We start from the raw sequence: 18,625 nt of genomic DNA, 5'->3' as shown, positions 1-18,625 counted from the left end.
CTCGCTAGCAGAGCCAACAGCAGGAGTGGGGCCTAGAGCTGGAAGACAAGTAGCCGGGTCTTGCTGTCACCATCTGGGTCCTTCCACGCTGCCTCCGGTCCTAGATTGGAGCATCCTCCCCCGGATCGGTCTGCTGAGCCTCCAGCCCCTCTTTAAAGGGTGGCTCTGCCCCGCGGCGAGTCCGTGTCCATGTTTTGTCTCCAATACTCACTTGACAAGTCAAAAGATTCTTTCCCTAACACGTCCCGCCCCCCGAAGCTGAGAGCCAAGCTGGGCTCTTTCCTTCTCACATCATCCCCAGGAATCAAGTTGCCGCACCCCAAATGTTGCCTTCCCTGATGGGACCGCAGCAAGCGAGTGGGCTGCTGACGTGCAAGGAGGAAGAGAATCCCGCTGGCTTTCCTGTAGCTGGGGTGGCTTGAGGGGAGTGAAATGCTGGGACGTCATCTCCCAACATTGTCTATTCAGACTGTTTGAGCCTGCGCCCGATCCTCTTGAGTCGTGCCTTACTCCTGGAGTAGTCCCGTTGATTTCTGACCCTGTGCTCTTTGGAGCAGGGACCTAGAGGCCCGGCCCAAGCTCAGAGCCCCCTTGTGCTGGGTATTGTACAGCCCTGGTCTGAAGAGCTCCCCAGCTAAACAGAGGACAGACACGGTGGGAGTGGAGACAGGCGCAGAGGGGGGGAAGTGTCTTCCCCAGGGTCACGCAGCAGATCTGTGCCCATGCGGGGAACAGAGCCCAGGACTCTGCTGGGTCCCAATCCTGTGCCCTGCTTGCCCAGTTGTCTGTGACGTGCCAGCACGCTCGTGGTCCTATATAAACATGAGCTCTTTATTTGTGTATGTGCTGAAAGCCGTGGAAAGGCGCAGCCCAGGCCGGAGGGACAATGAGACGGCAAATAAGTTGCTGCTTGTCACCCTTTCATTTTCATTGCCACGCTGCCAGGGCTGCAGGTAGTCCATTGTCCTTCGAGGCCCTGCCCAACAAGAATCCGAGTTAGAGCAGGGTTCGAGTAACGCCCTAGCCTAGGCTCCTCTGGGGGCTGGGCCATTGGTGGGTGATCTCCCATAGCCGATGCATGTGGTTCCATGGATGGGTGGTCTCTCCTGGGCCAGGGAGAGGGTGACCCATGCAGGCAGTGTGGCCTAGTAGCTGGAGACCTGCTGGGGGATGCTGGAGACCTGCGTTCTAGTCCTGGATCTGTCACTGCCCTGCTGGGTCATCTTGGGCAACGGGGGAGGGATAGCTCAGTGGTTTGAGCATTGGCCTGCTAAACCCAGGGTTGTGAGTTCAATTCTCAAGGGGGCTATTTAGGGATCTGGGGCAAAAATCTGTCTGGGGATTGGCCCTGCTTTAAGCAGAGGGTTGAACTAGATGATCTCCTGAGGTCCCGTCCAACCCTGATATTCTATGAGTCTCTGTGCCTCAGTTTCCCCTTCTGTAACATGGGGATAATGAGCTTGACGTCCTCTGTAAAGTGCTTTCTGATCTCTCTGTCTTTTATGGGAGTCCTCAGCTACGGAGGCCCTGAAGCTCCATCTGGTCTCCCATTCAGCATCTAAGGGAGGCCACTAGGAGTGGGTGCATTGGTAGAGCGAGGGAGGGAGCCCCAGGCTGGGACAGCAGCGGGGGGTTTGTTAGTATATAGGCCTGTTTGTTAGCCTGAGATAGAATTTTGGGTTTAATTTTTGATACTCTTATAGCCTTACTAATGTGTGAACAAAGACGCTGTGTGTTGCTTCTGCCCAGCCAGATGGATTTGTTAATATAATGAGAAAAAAAAATAAGAAACAGACCTAAAGTGTTCCTGGGTATGGTGGGAGTGTAATATACGAGCGTACGCTGGAAGGCTGCCTGGCTCCTCTCTCAAGCCAAGGTCAAGCAACCGGTTAGGAGGGGCCAGGGGGAGGCATAAGAAACACTCAAAGCCAAAGAAATGCCTGTCCCTGCCCGAAACACCACCTCACTCCTTACCCCTCCCATAGGATACAAAAGAGGTGGCGCCGAAGCTCGCAGACTCACAACCCCCCAAAACGGAGCATGACCATAAATTGTAAGGGGTGGGACCAAGGGCGGGCACTTCCGGGATAATTATGCCTGCTAAGAAGGGGGGAACTGGGACATGGGAAACAAGGCTCTGCGGTGTCAGAGCTCCGGATATGCTTGCTTAAAACTAACCCAAGTAAACATCGCGTTGCCTGCACTTCAGACGTCCGGTCCTCTGCTTTCTGGCTGCGTGACAAGAACCAGGGGAGGGGGTGAAGGGAAAGCCCCTAACAGGGTCCCAGGGCACGAGGAAAGTGAATTAGCAGAGCTGGGTGAGGGAACATTGCCCGGCACCTGCCCTCCTTGGAGGACGGCTGGTGATCTCGAGATAGAGCCGCGTGACAGCGCAGCTCCTTTTCTCTTTAGAGCACGGCTGGCCACCCCTTGGCTCAGCGGCGTGGGGACGGGCCCCTGGGGAAGAGAAAGTGGAGGCTGGGGAGTCAAATCCCAACACAACCCCCCCTTCCAGGCTGTGCAGGGATATGTGTAACTGGGAGCCACCTGCCTCGGTGGCAGCTGAGCCCCCGTGCCGGACTGGGCTGCTGGGTATTAGCATGTTCTGGGGGCCAGATGAGCGTGAGCCACTGGCAAACCTACAGGGAAGTTTTCTTCGTGCGGATTGTGGCGGTATATCCAGCACAGATACCGGGGCAGCCACACCCCGGGGCTTGGAGCGTGTGTGGTGTTTGAACTCAGGACCTTTGGATCTAACAGCATGAGCCGCTGCTGCCCGTGCGAAAGATCCCGGGCCATCAGTGGGCTCATAAACCTCTATATGTTGTCTAGCCACTAGAGCGGGACAGAGAGAAGAGTCTGCATAAGCAGGACCAGAGCAGCCTGCCATACAGTAGAAATCCTGGTCCCACGTCCCGTCTGCCTGGCTTCTCTTTAGCACTAGGCCGCATGGAAGTGTGGCTGGGGAATAAATCCCAGGAGGGAGAAACTCTTTTACCAATTCCTCCAGGAGTGGGAATGGGGGCTGGTGGTTAGAGCGTGGGCATAGCAGTCAGGACTCCCGGGTTCTCTTTCTGGCTCTGAGGGTGGAGTGGGGTCTAGTGGTTAGAGCTAGGAGAAGTCACAACTCCTGTTCCTTGTTCTGCGGTTCACTCACTGTATGATCTTGGGCAAGTTCCTTCAAATCCCCGTGATAGGCAGCTGAGAGAGGGAACTCCTGGGATGAAAGGAGCTACAAAGCATTACTGGTCTGTAGGAACTGGCCCCCCCACCCCCTTCCCCTAGAGCTCAGCTCAGACCCACTGAATCCAGCTCTGCAGCAGAGACAGGCTCTGCACGGGGCTGGCTGCAGCCCGGACTGGGCCAGCTCTGATTTGGTTTGTAGCAAAGTGATTGATGGCTCCCTCCCCTGGGCGCCCCTCTCCCCCCCGTGCACCCCTCTCTCCCCCACACAAAGCACCCTGCTTTCCCCCAAGTTCCTGCACTGACATTCAGGCCACCGGAGAGGCCCTTTCACCTACTTTCCTGGCCTGTAAACCAAGAGTCCGTGCCAGGCCCATGCAGCCGAATGGCACTCCCCGCTGCCTCTGCCTCTGTTCCCGTTCCTGGAACACGCTCCAGTGCAACGTTTCTCAAATGCGGCCACTGTGGCCGCGTGCTGCCACCCACCGGGGGGGTTTGTGCCGTCCGACAGCCTTCTGGGCGACGATGGATGGGCGGGGGGCAAAGCATCGGCCCCTTCCCCACCCCCCTTGTTGCTCCTGGATGTGGCCCCTGCACCGCTCTGGAGAGAAGTGGGGCACAGCACTGCACGAGCAAGGCGAGTTCTTGACCCACCTTGGGGGACGGGGTTTGGGCGGCTGGCTCCAGCAGCAGGACTTCAGGAACCTGGTCGTGCGGCCCCAGTTCTCCGACCGTGGGGCTGTGGGTGCTGACCCCCTCCACTGCCCCCTGGCTCTGGCCACACGGCCCTGGCCTCCAGCTGTGGGGCTTCAGTCTCCGGCCGCTGGTTCCAGCTGGGTGGTAGCAGGTGCTGGCTCCAGTCCTGAGCTCGGGCCGCGCAGTGGCAGGCGCTGGCCCCAGGCGCCGACCCCCAGCCCCAGCTGCACGGCAGGCAGCGGGCTCCAACCATGGGGCTTTGTGCTGACCCCTGGCTCCGGCCGTGGCGCTTCGGTCGGCCTCTGGCCCCCAGTTCCAGCCATGTGGCCCTAGCCCCTGGCACTGATCCCCTCCCTCAGCTGCATGGCAGCAGGCGCCAACCCACAGCTCTGTTCCCAGGCTCCGACCACGCGGATGGGCCTGTGCCTTTAATAGCCAAGCGTCACCCACAGACTCTTGCCAAGGTGCTGTGAAGCTCTGGTTACGTGCAGCCAGTTGGAACCAGCCACAGAATAAAGCCGATCCCTTGCAAGCTTCTTAAGCACCGAGGGTCCGTTTCTAATGCAATAAAAGAACCCCTTGGCAGCAAGTCACAAGGGGGAGGGATAGCTCAGTGGTTTGAGCATTGGCCTGCTAAACCCAGGGTTGTGAGTTCAGTCCTTGAGGAGGCCACTTAGGGATCTGGGGCAAAATTGGTACTTAGTCCTGCTAGTGAAGGCAGGGGGCTGGACTTGATGACCTTTCAAGGTCCCTTCCAGTTCTAGAAGATAGGGTATCTCCATTCATTTAATTTTAAAAAGTCTTGGAACTCGGATCAGCTGACGTGGGCTCACGGGGCTCGGGCCGCAGGGCTAAAAATAGCAGTGTAGACATTCGGGCTTCAGCCCAAGCATTCGCACGGCTATTTTACGGCCCGGCAGCCCGAGCCGTGTCAGCTGACCTGGGCCAGCCACTGGTCTTTTACTGCAGCATAGACATACCCTGGAATTCAATGCCAGGGGATGGTGTGAAGGCCAAAAGTATAACAGGGTTCAAAAAAGAACGAGATACGTTCAGGGAGGATTGAGTCCATCAATGGTTATTAGCCAAGATGCTCAGGGATGCAACCCCATGCTCTGAGTGTCCCTGAACCTCTGACTGCCAGAAGCTGGGAGTGGACAACAGGGGATGGATCACTCGATAACTGCCCTGTTCTGTTCATTCCCTCTGAAGCACCTGGCATTGGCCACCATTGGAGACAGGATGCTGGGCTAGAGGGACCATTGGTCTGACCCAGTGTGGCCGTGCTTATGTTCACTGAACATCAAAGCTCCATAGTAATCTAACCGCCCCCCGGTCATACCTCATTTGTCTATCTTAGGTCTGACCTCAATCACCATCATCTCTGAGGGCCTCTCCCTCTTCAGCGCCACCTGAGACAAAACAGCCTCAGGGGCGTGTCCACAGTCATACCAGGCATCTGGGTGGAGCAGACCCTTGGGCCCAGGTCCCCCAAACACCCTAATCATTAGACCAGCCTTCTCCACCCTGAGCGCAGGAGAATGTCGCATCTTTAAGCGTCTCCACCTTTCTGATGCACCCAGATGGGAGCTGGACTCTCCACGTCCACATCACGCTGCCCTGTGGCGTCCCGCCAGCTGCTTGTTAATCATTCTCCGCGATATTTCACTTTTTGAATGGGCTACTCTTCTTTTTTGGCAGTCAGATGTAGGGATCGGCTACTCTGACCTGTTAGTATTGTTTGCACTGAACTCAGGAGAACGCCCGCAGTCATGTGCATTGCGCCGAGTCAGCCTTGCTGAACCTTTGAAACAAGGGGACGCTAACCTATGCCCAGATCTGAGACTCTCTCTAGACGAGGACATTGATGTGTCTTTTGCAAACATGTCAGTTAAGCGTGTTAATTAACGCAAGGGCTGGTGTTTCAACAACAAAGGTTGCTACAAGGAGGAGGGAGAAAAATTGTTCTTCTTAACCTCTGAGGATAGGACAAGAAGCAATGGGCTTAAAATGCAGCAAGGGAGATTTTGGTTGGACATTAGGAAAAACTTCCTAACTGTCAGGGTGGTTAAACACTGGAATAAATTGTCTAGGGAGGTTGTGGAATCTTTATCATTGGGGATTTTTAAGAGCGGGTTGGAGAAACACCTGTCAGGGATGGTCTAGATAATACTTAGTCCTGCCTTGAGTGCAGGGGACTGGACTAGACGATCTCTTGAGGTCCCTTCCAGTCCTATGATTCTATGATTTCAAAATAAACAAAAAAAATCATTTCATTTGCCTTTTCCCTCCTGAATCCTTTGGGTTGTTGTTGTTGTTTTTTTTTTCAATAAAATGACAAATTTCCAGTTTTTCATAGAAAACTTTCAGAACTGGAAGGGACCTCTAGAGGGCATCTGGTCCATCCCCCCATGCTAAGACCGGACCGAGTCCACCTAGACCACCCCCAAAGCGTATTTGTCTAAACTAATCTTAAAAACCTCTAGTGATGGAGATTCCACAACGTTTCTTTCCCCTCCTTTCATTTTCTTCTCTCTCCCCCCTCCCCTCCCCGGGAAAGATGGGGAAATCCCCCAAACTCCAGAACATTTGGCTGCCCAACCCCGTTTTTTTAAAAACCAAAAAGTTTTGATCAAAATGAAAATTTTCATTGAAAATATTTGGTTTGGGTTAAACAGCCTTTTTTTTTTTTTTTTGGTCAGACCAAAATGGTTTGGCCCGTTGCGCCCCATGCAGACACAGCAGTGGGGCTCCAAAACCAATTCGCTGGTCCTGGTGAGCCCCAGGAGAGAGTGCTTGGAAACCATCACCGGTGCAAACCTTCTCTGCTGAGACGGGGGAGTTCTTGCTAACGTGCAGCTTTTCTTGTGGTAGCATCTGGGTGCCCCAGTCATGGATTAGAGGGGCCCATTGTGCTGCGCACACACAGAACAAAGTGATACAGCCCCTGTCCCAAAGAGCGTCCATGGTTTGTCATCTCTGCAGAATTAGCGCTTACCTGGGGGGCTGCCCTCCCACCCATACATAAGACCCTCTTGCCTGAGTTTAATGGTGCTTTCAAACCGGGCTAGCTCGCCCAGGTGGGGCTGGGTTAGAGCCTGGGCGTGGCTTTCACTCGGATGGGTAACCCGCCCACTTTGCAATGAGGGCAAAGGTCAACCACTCCAGTGCTGAGGTCCTCCAGCGCCTTCCCACAATGCCCCCTGCATGCCCAGCAGGACGAGCAAGTTGTCCCACAAGTCACTGGGGGGAAAAAATCATAGAGCAGCTCAGCTCACAGCGGCACAAAGAGCCAGGCGACGTGCCCGCAGAAGACCTAGTGACGCCCGTGGGAGAGCGCAGCACCAGTTTGAGGGCACAGTCGGGCACGAAGCGTCTTGGTGCCGTCGGAAGGGGCGAGAAATCGCGCTCTCGCGGAGAGGTGGAACGTCTCCTGGGGACCGGCTTCGATGCTGCGGTTCGTCTCGTGTGCATGAGTTCTTCGCCAGACCAGGAACTGGACTATGGTATATCCACCGCCGTTCTCTCCTCGTCTTCCTGGGGACAGGCTAGAGTGAGAAGGTGGGATGTGCACACCGGCAGGTTTGGGCCGAGTCCGATCTCCACTGGCAAGGAATCCCCTCCTTGCTTCCACCTTTGGCAAGGTGACCAGCTGCTGCGCACCCCTGTTCCCCGTATCTAGGGCTCTATCTGCATTGGCCCGGCCCCATGGAGGATGAGCTGAGCGCTGAGGTAGCCAGGTCTTGATCCATTAGGGCCTTTGAACCCGGAGCGCTGAATTCAACCCGCCGTCAAGCTGGCATGGGAGATAGTGACGTCGGCCTTTGGTTCTTCTGAGGCACAGTGCTGAGGTTCTGCAGCAGTTTCACCTGGAGCAGGTGCCCTCAGCCCCAGGCAGGGGGAGTTGTCATGCCTAACCCTGGTGGTGGTAGAAACGTGGGTCCGAGATGCTGGGTGTTTGTCCTAGAGAAAAGGCCCTGGTCTTCTGGGCAGGTGCATACAGAAGGCGTTCCTCAACCCCAGGGCAGAGTGAGCACCCAGATGCAGCAAGGAACCCAGCAGGACTCCGGAGCTTTGCATTATTGTGACTCAGCCGAGTCTGAGGCCCTCGATCCTGGCTGAGGTTTGAGTATAAGCGACTTTCTCTTTCTCCTAGGAGCTCTTGGGGGGCTGCGGGGGGCTCGTGCTCTGAAGAGAGGAGGGCTTAAGAAGAATCCTGCATTAATGTCGCAGCCTGTGTGCTCTCTCAGCATCCAGCGGGGAGCTTTCTACCTGCTGTGGTTAATTTCAGAATCCAGCACCACTGCTAATGGGAGAAGCAAACAGCTCATTCGTTAGCTAATTAAAAAATGCTGCAGCCCTTGACCCTCCCTGAGATCCCTTGAATTGCCTGGCATGTGAGTCACACACAGGTTTCCCCTGGGTTTCTTTTAAAGCCCTCGGTATAACATTCTGGGGTGCAATCCAGACCAGTGAGGGGCTGTGTCACCCCCGCCCTGGAACCTGGGGTGCCCCACAATGCTTTGCTGCTAGAGCTCCCAACCTGGGCTCCACACAACCAGCCAAACAGCATGCAGGTCACACCCTGAGCATCTGTGTCTAGCCACGGCCCTGGTCCAGCAACTCTGACCCCAGCCGCCTGCCAGCAAACACCAGCCACACTCTGGCTTCCACCAGCCTGGGTTGCTACCTGGAGGGTGGCCCCAACACACTCCCAGTCCCAGATTTTCCCCCAAAAGTGTGTTCTGCACTGACCAGCCCTCTCCTGTTCAGTCCCCCTTTGAAATGCATTTGCTTGAGGGTTACCCCTAGATAAAGTTAATTCCCGCTGGGAGGATGGAGACAAAAAGTCTGGGGGTGATAAAGGTTCCATGCTGTTGTTGGCTAAGATGCAGACCTGTTTGTTCCTGCCCCCCTTCCTTGCCGAAGAATGGCCACTGGACAGATGATGGCCCTTTCCTCTTTGATGGCACCTGGCTAGAGGCGTCAGCGTGTCGTTTGTCTTTGGGAAACTGGTTCACCCCATCCCCCGACGTGTCTGGTAAACACACTTCAGTGATGATTTCAGCTTCTGTTCATAGCTTTACACACAACGTTGCTAAACACATTACACCACGATATTATTGCCCAGCAAGTTGCTGGTTTTCAAACGAAACCTCCCCAGGCATATTTTGCACAAAGATTATTTCCAGCCGCGTGCAGGGCGGGAATACAGAGGCGCATTCACTCACGCTGGGCTAAGTGGGTTGTGTCTGGGCGGGGTGTCGAGGCCAGGGCCACACTTGTGAGGACATCTGGTTCCTGTGCCAGATGCGAGGCAGGGCTCTAAACCGCAGTTCTCAGGCTATGGCGCGGGAAGGTGTCAAAGGAGACGCGAGCTGTGTGCTCTTTTGGGTGTGTGTAGAGCTCAGGTTGTCAGCCCGGGGTGGCCGGGGCTCGTGCAGAAGGGCCATGCACACATGGAAGGCGGGGATCGAGGGACAGCCAGTTTCCGCTCTGCCTTCAGAGCTGGGTGGTGGTGTATGTATTTGGGGGGGCGGCATAAAACGACGACAGATGCAGAGAAGGGGGGTCCGATCAAATAGGTTTGAGAATCACTGCTCTAACCTGATAAAAATCTGCAGCCACCTGGCAGTGCGCAGCTGTCATGGCACTTCCTGGCCATGCGAATCTTCCCTTACACAGCTGGGGCAGAATGCAGATCCTCTTGTTCCAAAGGCACGGGTTATAGACTCATAGACTCAAAGACTTTAAGGTCAGAAGGGACCATTATGATCATCTAGTCTGACCTCCCGCATGATGCAGGCCACAAAAGCTGACCCACCCACTCCTGGAATAATTCTCTCCCTTGACTCAGCTGTTGAAGTCCCCAAATCATGATTTAAAGACTTCAAGTCGCAGAGAATCCTCCAGCAAGCGACCCCTGCCCCATGCTGTGGAGGAAGGCAAAAAACCTCCAGGGCCTCTGCCAATCTACCCTGGAGGACAATTCCTTCCCGACCCCAAATATGGCGATCAGCAGAACCCCGAGCATTCCCCTCTATTCAACATTGGTGAGCCCTCATCTGGAGTACTGTGTCCAGTTTTGGGCCCCACACTACAAGAAGGATGTGGAAAAATTGGAAAGAGTCCAGCAGGGGGCAACAAAAATGATTAGGGGTCTGGAGCACATGACTTATGAGGAGAGGCTGAGGGAACTGGGATTGTTTAGTCTGCAGAAGAGAAGAATGAGGGGGGATTTGATAGCTGCTTTCAACTACCGGAAAGGGGGTTCCAAAGAGGATGGATCTAGACTGTTCTCAGTGGTAGCAGATGACAGAATGAGGAGTAATGGTCTCAAGTTGCAGTGGGGGAGGTTTAGGTTGGATATTAGGAAAAACTTTTTCACTAGGAGGGTGGTGAAGCACTGGAATGGGTTACCTAGGGAGGTGGTGGAATCTCCTTCCTTAGAGGTTTTTAAGGTCATGCTTGACAAAGCCCTGGCTGGGATGATTTAGTTGGGGATTGGTCCTGCTTTGAGCAGGGGGTTGGACTAGATGACCTCCTGAGGTCCCTTCCAACCCTGATATTCTATGATTCTATGATTCTATGTGGGCAGGATTCTCCAGCCAGACCCGCATTGACCATTGATACTAATTACCTGCAATGGCACGTTATTGACTTATTGACTAAAATCACGTTATCCCATCAAACCATCCCCTCCATAAACTTATTAAGCTTAATCTTAAAGCCAGAGAGGTCTTTCGCCCCCACCGTTTCCCTCGGAAGGCTGTTCCAGAACTTCACCCCTCTGACGGTTAGAAACCGTCATCTAATTTCAAGCCTAAACTTCCCGACGGCCAGTTTATATCCATTGGTTCTCGTGTCCACATTAGTACTAAGCTGAAATAATTCCTCTCCCTCCCTGGTATTTATCCCTCTGATATATTTAAAGAGAGCAATCATATCCCCCCTCAGCCTCCTTTTGGTTAGGGTAAACAAACCGAGCTCCTCGAGTCTCCTTTCATACGACGGGTTTTCCATTCCTCGGATCATCCTAGTGGCCCTTCTCTGTACCCGTTCCAGTTTGAGTTCATCCTTTTTAAACATGGGAGACCAGAACTGCACACAGTACTCCAAATGAGGTCTCACCAGCGCCTTGTATAGCGGAAGCAGCACCTCCTTATCCCTACTAGAAATACCTCGCCTAATGCATCCCAAGACCGCATTAGCTTTTTTCATGGCCACGTCACATTGCCGACTCATAGTCATCCTGCGATCAACCAGGACTCCGAGGTCTTTCTCCTCCTCCGTTACTTCCAACCGATGCGTCCCCAGCTTATAACTAAAATTCTTGTTAGTCATCCCTAAATGCATCACCTTACACTTCTCACTATTAAATTTCATCCTATTACTATTACTCCAGTTTACAAGGTCATCCAGGTCTCCCTGCAGGATATCCCGATCCTTCTCCGAATTGACAATACCTCTCAACTTTGTATCATCCGCAAACTTTATCAGCCCACTTGAACGGAAAGCGAATGTCCTCTAGTGCTCCCAGTATAGAGCCTATGATGCACAGTTGAGTTCTGGGTCTGTCCAGTAGAGGGCAGCGGAACACATATAATCTGACCTCTACGTTGCAGTACAGGTGGTTTGTAGGGCAGTATAGTATCATAGATCATGGAAATATTGTTTCCTTCTACTGTGAAGTGAACCAGCCCAGAGAGCATCCTTAATTGAAGTCTGGGAATGCTACAGATGCCTATCTAAAGGAGGGGGGATGGGATATTCCAGTGGCCACCCTGAAATAAAGATTGGGAATGCTAGTCCTTCCCCGTGGAAACATGGTCTGGGCAGATCAGAATACAGGATGGGGAGTCAGGACACCTGGGTTCTGTTCCTACTTGTGCAAGCTTGAGTGAGTCACGTTGCCTTTCTGTGCCTCGGTTTCCCCACTTGCGAAATGGGATGGTCTCGAATTATGTAAATTGCTTTGAGACCAACTCTAAATATGTGCTAAGATGTCTTACTAAAGGCCTGGGCGCACCCCAGCTGGGAGGTGCGATTAAATCCAGGTGGCCAGAGTCCCAGACTGTAACAGGCTATAGAGCCTTTTACACTCCAGATGGCCCGTTGTGCCCATTTACCAAGAGTTGTTCCCAGCTAGTGGGAGGCAGGAGGGGTTTTGCGGTGACCGCAGTGGTGAATGGAGAGAAGGTCTAGTGGGCAGATGCCTGGGTACAATTCCCTGCTCTGGCCCAGGCGTCCTAGGTGATCGCTGCCAAATTACTTCACATACCCGGCTGCTCCGTTCTTAGAGCTAGGGGCTGTGGGATAAAATCCAGGAGTGCACATGAGTTGCTCAGACGCTGTGTGATGGGGGCCAGCTGGACCAAAGAGGAGTTTCCTCGGTGTCCTGGCCAAATTCCTATGAGGCTAAGTATATTCTACTTCCCTAAAAGTCTCCATGTGTTTCAGCTGCATACGGGGGCGAGGGGTTCTTAACATCCTGTCCTAAACTTCAGCGCAGTGTTGTTGTGCGCTGGTTCCCCCGCCGCAGCATTCCACCCCAGAGGTGGCTGCATTTTGGAGGTGGGTGAAGAGGTAGCTTGGGAAGGTCTTGGGGATCCTTAGGAAAGGGGTTGTTTGTGATGGCCGATGATGTGATTATTCGAAGGGAGGGTTCGTCTGTGGCCCATGAAGCGCTGGTCAAGTCTATGGGGTGAGAGGAATGTCTGAGCCCCTGCCCGCGTGGCTGCCGCACAGCTCCTGCCAGGAAGCGGTTACTCAGCAGCGGCAGCTCCCCATCTGGCTTGTCCCAAACACCTCTCGCTTCTAGCAATATCCCACATGACCGCTCCACGTCACTTGGACGCCTTCAGCGCACGGCTGCCTGTGCATTTACCCGGCAGCAAATACAGCCCCAACCAAATTACATTAAAAGAACGTTAAGGTTGCAAAATCAAGCCCTCAAAAGTTAGGAGATGCCAGTATTAAGGGTGCCCAGGCTTCCCTGCATGTAAGCATTAGGTACAGCCTTTAATTACATGATCACGGGGTATTTTTTCCACAGGACCCTGGCCTCCTTCAGTGCCCAGGATGGACAGTGCTCACAGAATGAGCCTTCATTCAATCCTTCTTTATATCCTTCTCATTCAGCGTGTGGCCCAATCCATTATTTTCCGCTCACTGTCCAAACCCTGCTCTGAATAAAGAATTATGAATCCCCCACGGGCTTCTTTGTGATGCTGGCCGCGTATTGTCTCAGAGCTTTGCAGACACTGATGAATGTATCTGTTGAGGCGAGGGGGGTGTTGCCCCCATTTCACACAAAGGGAACGGAGGCGCAGAGGTTATTCCCCAAAGGGTCAAAAACATCAGCTCATTTTGGGTGCCTGGGAGAGAGCAAAGGCAAGGGAGAGAGAGGGTGTGAGGGAGCTGCCTGGAAGGAAGCCTGGAGCTGGCTTAAATAAGCCAACCAGAAACACCAGGTGCGGGGAGGGCACCTCAGGCCGCTGGTCATGGGCGGCAGGTATCATAGGCCAGGGCAGGCTAAGCCTCCCCTGACCTAGGCTGTGGCCCCGCCCATGTTGCAACCTGAGGCCCCGCCCTCCCTCTCTACCTGAAGCTGGAGGGGCACCAGGGACCCAGCTCCAGCCGGCTACCCTGAGCTCGGGCCCGCCAATGGCCAGGGGCGGCTTGGGGCAGTTCTGGGGCCAGCGGAGGACCTACAGCTCGGGGGGGCTGGCTGAGGCGGGTGGATGGGCCGGGGCTCCTCTGGCTGAGGAGGGGGGCGCTCGGGGTTCTGGCGGGGCCTCAGGCAGAAGGGATGGGGGGGGCAGGCTAGCCTCCCTGAAGGGTGGGGTTCACCCGCCACCCCCAAGCAGCTGGTTCCTTATAAGATAGCTGAAGCAGTGCTTGGAGGCGGCTGACTCTGGGAAGCCTGCAAGGGAGTCATCTTTGAGGAAGGCAGCTGCAAGCCAACCCCCAGACCGGGACACCTCCTAGGAGCTGATAAAGGACGCTGTCGAGGAGCCCTACTGCTCACCCAGGCTCGGAGGTAAGAGCCATGCTCTGGGACAGGCTTTTGGGACTTGGTGGTTTATGTCTGAATTCATCATGTTTGAATAAACCTAGCCCCCTTGATTGGATGAGCAAGTGGGTGGAGTCTGTGTAAAAGGGCCCGGAAGAGGAAGGATAAGGAGCAGGGTGAGCAGGTGCACGGGGGGGGGGGAGGGGAGTGGCCTCCTCATTGACTGGGCCCAGTCGGAGACCCCCCGTGCCTGTGTTTTTCAGAGCACGTAGCACTTTACGCATTCAAGCACAGCACCCACTTCTGCAGATCAGACCCTGAGCGGCTCAAGTCGGGCACCCAGGAAATGAGGATCACCTGTGAAAACTTGGGTTTAAGTGACTCTCCCAATATCACCTAGAAACTCTGTGGCAGAGGCAGGGATAGAATCCAGTTCTTCATGGCTGCCTTCAACTGCCTTAAGCATGAGACCATCCTTCCTCTTCCTGCAGTTCCCTGCCTCTTTAACGGCAGAGCTTCCAACTTCTGCAACAAATGAGGCTGGGGTCCCACAGACAACAGCTTCGTTCACTACACAACCCTAATTCATTCACAGAGCAGGTTCATCCTATGCACTGAAGGAGGCAGGGAAGCTGTGGAAATGTGGATCATGTAATTAAAGACGGTCATAAGGCATACGCGCAAAGGGGCGGAGTTAAGGTTGAACAGGCAACCTTAATTCTGGCACTTCCTAACTTCAGAGGGCTTGACTTTGCAACCTTAATGTTCCATTTAACATACTTTTTTTACATGTAATGTCCTAATATTTAAAAAAAATACACATTTTAAAAACAGAAATTTTATAATGTAGAGCTATAGTGACCCCACATGGGGCATCAGCAGGGTTGGGGCCTTCAGACCTATAGCACAGCCCTCCACCACTTGAGCTAAACTGCATAGTCAGTTGCTCGACTGCACTTTGGTTCATTCTGACATATGTGCAAAAGCCCAAATAGGCAATATCAGTCAGGTTCATTGCTACAGTCCAATGACAATACGGTGTGACAGAGTGCAGGGAGTGAGTAGGTGAGCCTGCACTCTGATCACTTACAGCCGGGGTTCTCAAACTGGGGGTCATGACCCCTCAAGGAGTCGCGAGGTTATTACATGGGGGTCGCGAGCTGTCAGCCTCCACCCCCAAACCCTGTTTCGCCTCCAGCATTTATAATAGTGTTAAAGGTAAAAAAAGTGTTTTTAATTTATAAGAGGCTTGCTGTGCGAAAGGGGTCACCAATACAAAAGTTGGAGAACCACTGACGTAGAGGCTGATTCGGGCTCTGGAAGAAGCTGATTGGGGTAATTATCTGATCGGGCTGGGTGAGGTAAACATTCAATTGGCCCCATCATACCAGTCTCCAAGAAGCCATCTCGTGCCGTGTTGTTACATCCATCTTATGCAGAAGGTGGGCGCCCAAAGTTAGACCCCTAAAATCAACTTTTTATACCTAACCTATTCACAAGTAAAAGATACAGTGTACATCATCTGAAACTAGATTCAGCCAATCAGCTTTCTACTTTGTTTTTCTGGGACCTTGGTGTACCCTCTTATCTCTTGGTTCTGAACACATGCATTCCAGGTCCCGAGGGGCGTGAAGGCACCTCCTAGGTCTGTACGGGGGTAGAACAATCATAGTCTTATCCTTTTCCTTCAGGACATTCCAGCACAGACCTGTGAGAATAACTCCCTTTCTGTTACTATGGTAAAGCGCTCATCTGTCCTCATCCTGACAGCTTTGCTCTAGCCAAAACTCACTTCAATGAGTGCAAAGGATTATGGGATACTTAGCAGAAGTGTGCAGGGTTATTTTAAAAGCACTGCTATTCTATTATCATTATGTGTTTAATACATACTCATACATGTATGGTGCAGATAATACGTATTGGTAACATGACATAAGAACATAAGAACGGCCATACTGGGTCAGATCAAAGGTCCATCTAGCCCAGCATCCTGTCTTCTGACAGTGGCCAATGCCAGTGCCCCAGAGGGAATGAACAGATCAGATAATCATCAAGTGATCCATCCCCTGTCGCCCATTCCCAGCTTCTGGCAAACAGAGGCTAGAGACACCATCCCTGCCCATCCTGGCTAATAGCCATTGATGGACCTATCCTCCATGAATTTATCTAGTTCTTTTTTGAACCCTGTTATAGTCTTGGCCTTCACAACATCTCTGGCAAGGAGTTCCACAGCTTGACTGTGCGTTGTGTGAGGAAATACTTCCTTTTGTTTTTTTTAAACCTGCTGCCTACTAATTTCATTTCGTTACCCCTAGTTCTTGTGTTATGAGAAGGAGTAAATAACACTTCCTTATTTACTTTCTCTACACCAGTCATGATTTATAGACCTCAATCATATCCCCCCTTAGTCGTCTCTTTTCCAGGCTGAAAAGTCCCAGTCTTATTAATCTCTCCTCATACGGCAGCCGTTCCAATCCCCTAATCATTTTTGTTGCCCTTTTCTGAAACTTTTCCAATTCCAATATATCATTTTTGAGATGGAGCGACCAGATCTACACGCAGTATTCAAGATGTGGGCATACCATGGATTTATATAGAGGCAATATGATATTTTCTGTCTTATTATCTATCTCTTTCTTGATTATTCCCAATGTTCTGTTTGCTGTTTTGACAACCGCTGCACATTGAGTGGATGTTTTCAGAGAACTCTCCACAATGACTCCAAGATCTCTTTCTTGAGTAGTAACAGCTAACTTAGACCCCATCATTTTATATGTATAGTTGGGAATATGTTTTCCAATGTGCATTACTTTGCATTTATCAACATTGAATTTCATCTGCCATTTTGTTGCCCAGTCACCTACTGTTGAGAGATCCTCTTGTAGCTCTTCGCAGTCTGCCTGGGACTTAACTATCTTGAGTAGCTTTGTATCATCTGCAAATTTTACCACCTCACCGTTTACCCCTTTTTCCAGATCATTTATGAATATGTTGAATAGGACTGGTCCCAGTACAGACCCCTGGGGGACACCACTATTTACTTCTGTCCATTCTTAAAACTGACCATTTATTCCTACCCTTTCTTTCCTATCTTTTAACCAGTTACCAATCCATGAGAGAACCTTCCCTCTTATCCCATGACTGCTTACTTTGCGTAAGAGCCTTTGGTGAGGGACTTTGTCAAAGGCTTTCTGAAAATCTAAGTACACTATATCCACTGGATCCCCCGTGTCCACATGCTTGTTGACCCCCTCAAAGAATTCTAGTAGATTGGTGAGGCATGATTTCCCTTTACAAAAAACCATGTTGACTCTTCCCCAACAAATTACATTCATCTATGTGTCTGACAATTTTGTTCTTTACTATAGTTTCAACCAGTTTGCCCAGTACTGAAGTCAGGCTTACTGGCCTGTAAGTGCCGGGATCAGCTCTGTAGCCCATTTTAAAAATTGGCATCACATTAGCTATCCTTCAGTCATTTGGTACAGAAGCTGATTTAAATGATAGGTTACAAACTACAGTTAGTAGTTCTGCAATTTCACATTTGAGTTCCTTCAGAACTCTTGGGTGAATCCCATCTGGTCCTGGTGACTTTTTATTGTTTAATTTATCAATACTGTTTAGTTTATCCATTTGTTCCAAAACCTCCTCTAATGACCCCTCAATCTGGGACAGTTCTCAGATTTGTCCCCTAAAAAGAATGGCTCAGGTTTGGGAATCTCCCTCACCTCCTCAGCTGTGAAGACCAATGCAAAGAATTCATTTTGTTTCTCCGCAATGGCCATATATACGGTAGCCCACTATATATTAGTCAACACAAGGGAGCTGGTAGCAGTAGAAGGTTGTTATCTTCCATGTGGCCCTGCCACTAAAGGGCAATGGTGATACACACTTTGCCAGTGGGTTTCACACCTATTTACTAGAGCAGAGGAGTGTGGAGGCTGAGGAATAAAGAGGTCAGGTTCTGCACAGAAGTTTTCACTCGTGGTTAAACCCTTCTGACTTGTCCCCGCAACTTCTGCTCATTCCCCCAGACCGACTCCTGCCTACGTCTCCCTCCTGCCCCTGTCATCTCTCCCAGCCCCTGCCATTGTCCCCATCTCCCTCTCTGCTCCTACTCTCCCTAGCTCTGGCCCTTGCTCCCCCCCCCCCCATCCCTGCTCCCCCCACCTTCTATCTCTTCCCTCTTCCCCCCATTTCTTGCCCCTCTGAATTCAAGTCAAGCCACTTCTTCAATCTCCTCCATGCTGCCTGGGCACTGGCAAGGGGAGCATTGAGAGACCATCTCCCAGCTCTCTGGTCAGGGGTCCAGCAGCCCCCTGGGAAAGTCCTTCTCAGCTACTGCAGCCCTGGGCTGGAGCACACTCTACGCAGATGGACTCTTTGGCGAACGCTGCTGAACGGCAACGGAGATTTTCTGCGGCTCCCAAAAACGAGGTCACATTTGGGCAGATTTTCATGGTGATGACAAAATGCACCTCCCTGGCCCCAGCTACATCATGGAATCTGTAAAATGGGGAGAACACTGACCTAGCTCCCCAGGTGGGAGTGTGAGAATTAATGAGTGCTCAGCCAGTGCTTCGAGATGTTTAGAGGAAAGGATCAGTCCAACTTCATTACCCATTTCCAGGGAGAGCACCCCCCAACTTTCCTGCATCACCTGAAAGTGTCGCACGGGTCTCCCTTGCCAGCAGTGAGTGCTTAGCATTGCAGAGCTGGTAAGAGTACAGA

This window comes from Terrapene carolina, unplaced genomic scaffold, assembly GCF_002925995.2.
Source record: "Terrapene carolina triunguis isolate 2854851 unplaced genomic scaffold, T_m_triunguis-2.0 Scaffold68, whole genome shotgun sequence".
Classification (NCBI taxonomy): Eukaryota; Metazoa; Chordata; order Testudines; family Emydidae; genus Terrapene; species Terrapene triunguis.
This window is presented reverse-complemented; position numbering follows the sequence as displayed.